The 3,038-nt window shown below is 56.6% G+C and overlaps 1 non-coding gene across 1 annotated transcript in view; it reads right to left on the bottom strand.

The window, feature by feature from the left end:
* Positions 1 to 1,593, bottom strand: part of LOC124733120 — a 1,908-nt gene extending 315 nt beyond the window's left edge. The window contains exon 1 of the ribosomal RNA XR_007008922.1: positions 1 to 1,593. This exon is cut by the window's left edge and continues 315 nt beyond it. This is a non-coding gene — a ribosomal RNA (small subunit ribosomal RNA).
* Between the last annotated feature and the right edge of the window lie 1,445 nt (positions 1,594 to 3,038).

Here is a 3,038-nt window from a genome sequence, read left to right on the forward strand (position 1 = left end):
ACGCTGATTCCTTCAGTGTAGCGCGCGTGCGGCCCAGAACATCTAAGGGCATCACAGACCTGTTATTGCTCAATCTCGTGCGGCTAGAAGCCGCCTGTCCCTCTAAGAAGAAAAGTAATCGCTGACAGCACGAAGGATGTCACGCGACTAGTTAGCAGGCTAGAGTCTCGTTCGTTATCGGAATTAACCAGACAAATCGCTCCACCAACTAAGAACGGCCATGCACCACCACCCACCGAATCAAGAAAGAGCTATCAATCTGTCAATCCTTCCGGTGTCCGGGCTGGTGAGGTTTCCCGTGTTGAGTCAAATTAAGCCGCAGGCTCCACTCCTGGTGGTGCCCTTCCGTCAATTCCTTTAAGTTTCAGCTTTGCAACCATACTTCCCCCGGAACCCAAAAGCTTTGGTTTCCCGGAGGCTGCCCGCCGAGTCATCGGAGGAACTGCGGCGGATCGCTGGCTGGCATCGTTTATGGTTAGAACTAGGGCGGTATCTGATCGCCTTCGAACCTCTAACTTTCGTTCTTGATTAATGAAAACATACTTGGCAAATGCTTTCGCTTCTGTTCGTCTTGCGACGATCCAAGAATTTCACCTCTAACGTCGCAATACGAATGCCCCGCCTGTCCCTATTAATCATTACCTCGGGTTCCGAAAACCAACAAAATAGAACCGAGGTCCTATTCCATTATTCCATGCACACAGTATTCAGGCGGGCTTGCCTGCTTTAAGCACTCTAATTTGTTCAAAGTAAACGTGCCGGCCCACCGAGACACTCAATAAAGAGCACCCTGGTAGGATTTCAACGGGGTCCGCCTCGGGACGCACGAGCACGCACGAGGCGGTCGCACGCCTTCGGCTCGCCCCACCGGCAGGACGTCCCACGATACATGCCAGTTAAACACCGACGGGCGGTGAACCAACAGCGTGGGACACAAATCCAACTACGAGCTTTTTAACCGCAACAACTTTAATATACGCTATTGGAGCTGGAATTACCGCGGCTGCTGGCACCAGACTTGCCCTCCAATAGATACTCGTTTAAAGGATTTAAAGTGTACTCATTCCGATTACGGGGCCTCGGATGAGTCCCGTATCGTTATTTTTCGTCACTACCTCCCCGTGCCGGGAGTGGGTAATTTGCGCGCCTGCTGCCTTCCTTGGATGTGGTAGCCGTTTCTCAGGCTCCCTCTCCGGAATCGAACCCTGATTCCCCGTTACCCGTTACAACCATGGTAGGCGCAGAACCTACCATCGACAGTTGATAAGGCAGACATTTGAAAGATGCGTCGCCGGTACGAGGACCGTGCGATCAGCCCAAAGTTATTCAGAGTCACCAAGGCAAACGGACCGGACGAGCCGACCGATTGGTTTTGATCTAATAAAAGCGTCCCTTCCATCTCTGGTCGGGACTCTGTTTGCATGTATTAGCTCTAGAATTACCACAGTTATCCAAGTAACGTGGGTACGATCTAAGGAACCATAACTGATTTAATGAGCCATTCGCGGTTTCACCTTAATGCGGCTTGTACTGAGACATGCATGGCTTAATCTTTGAGACAAGCATATGACTACTGGCAGGATCAACCAGGGAGCTGCGTCAACTAGAGCTGAGCAGCCGGCCGCCCGGGAGTGTGTCCGGGGGCCCGCGCGAACACGCAAGCGTCCGCTCAATCATTCTGCAAACAGGAGGAGGCTGAGCTCCCCTGCACAATACACCTCGAAACCCTCTCAGGTCCCGGCGGCGCGCAGCGCCGTCCCAAGTACTTGGTCGGGTTCGAGAGAGGCGCAATCGCCCGGAGTTAGGCGAGTAGACGCTTTCGGTGCGACCACCCGTGCTCCCAACTGAGCTTGCCGCTGCCGACAGAGGCCCGGGAGCGTGCTGTCGTGGCATTGCCGGCGGGAGACAACACGCGCCACCTACGGTGACCGGCAGCTCCAACGCCAGCGCCACAGAAGGACAAAAGCCCCACTTGGGTGCCGAAGCGAACTCTCCCAGCACAGCGCACGCGCCAACACATCCGCACAGCTGCGATACAAACCACCAGCGAGAACCGCTGGGGCGACCGAGCAGCAGACGGCGTCGCGGCGCCGAGCGCCGGGCGGCGGCGCATCCTCAACGCACACAGTCCTCAATCGGACCAGCACACTGAAGATGTCCACCGCGCTTCGCACCGGGCCCGCGAGGACCTACTTTGGCCGCACGGCGCCGCGCGCAGGGTGCGCCGGCGCGCAGCTGCGACGCCTGCCGCGTCCGTCGGCCGGCGCGCCTGCCACTGGCCGCCCCCACCAGCCGGCTGTAGCGCGTGCGCCCACGCACCGCGCGGCCAGCACGCCGGGAGGCGCCCCCTCACCGGCCGGGGACGGTCCCACCCAGCCACCGCCGCGTATCGCTTCACACCCAGATGCCGTTCAGTTTCGTCGGCATGGTGGGTATCGCTGGAACAACCGGTTAGTACCTCAACCTATCGTCGCCATCACCGATTCACCCCTAGCGAGAACAACCGCACCACAACAGGTTACCATTTGTTCATTTGCGTAACTTCACCAGAAAACGCAGGCGTCCATCGCCATTTGCAACTTCAACGATTATTGCATGCCTGTGTCAGGTGTCACGCCACACTACGTCTGCCCACATACACGCAACAAAATGTGCACGCCTAGACAATACGTGGAAGGTGGCCCCCGTACGTATGCGATGTCCATTGCTCGAACGACTGTCAACCGGCCTCTGTAGCATGTCGCAGATATGGAACGCGGTGCACCATGCCATCACGGTGTGTGAGGAGAGACGACTAGGTCCGAATACATCAACAGACAGCTCATGCTGATCGCCATCCACGGCGTCCGTTCCTCCCACACGTCTCTATGGCGTACCACACTGCAATCCAGCTCTCATAGGGAGACGACACGTAGCTGCGTGCACAATATTTGCACTGTATGGTCCGCCGTTTTTGGGCGCAGTCGTTGTACGGTCACACATGTGCCACGATGTATCATTCAGTACATAAGGACGAATGTGCAGTACAGATTGTGGTT

Source organism: Schistocerca piceifrons, unplaced genomic scaffold (assembly GCF_021461385.2).
Source record: "Schistocerca piceifrons isolate TAMUIC-IGC-003096 unplaced genomic scaffold, iqSchPice1.1 HiC_scaffold_1381, whole genome shotgun sequence".
Taxonomy (NCBI): domain Eukaryota; kingdom Metazoa; phylum Arthropoda; class Insecta; order Orthoptera; family Acrididae; genus Schistocerca; species Schistocerca piceifrons.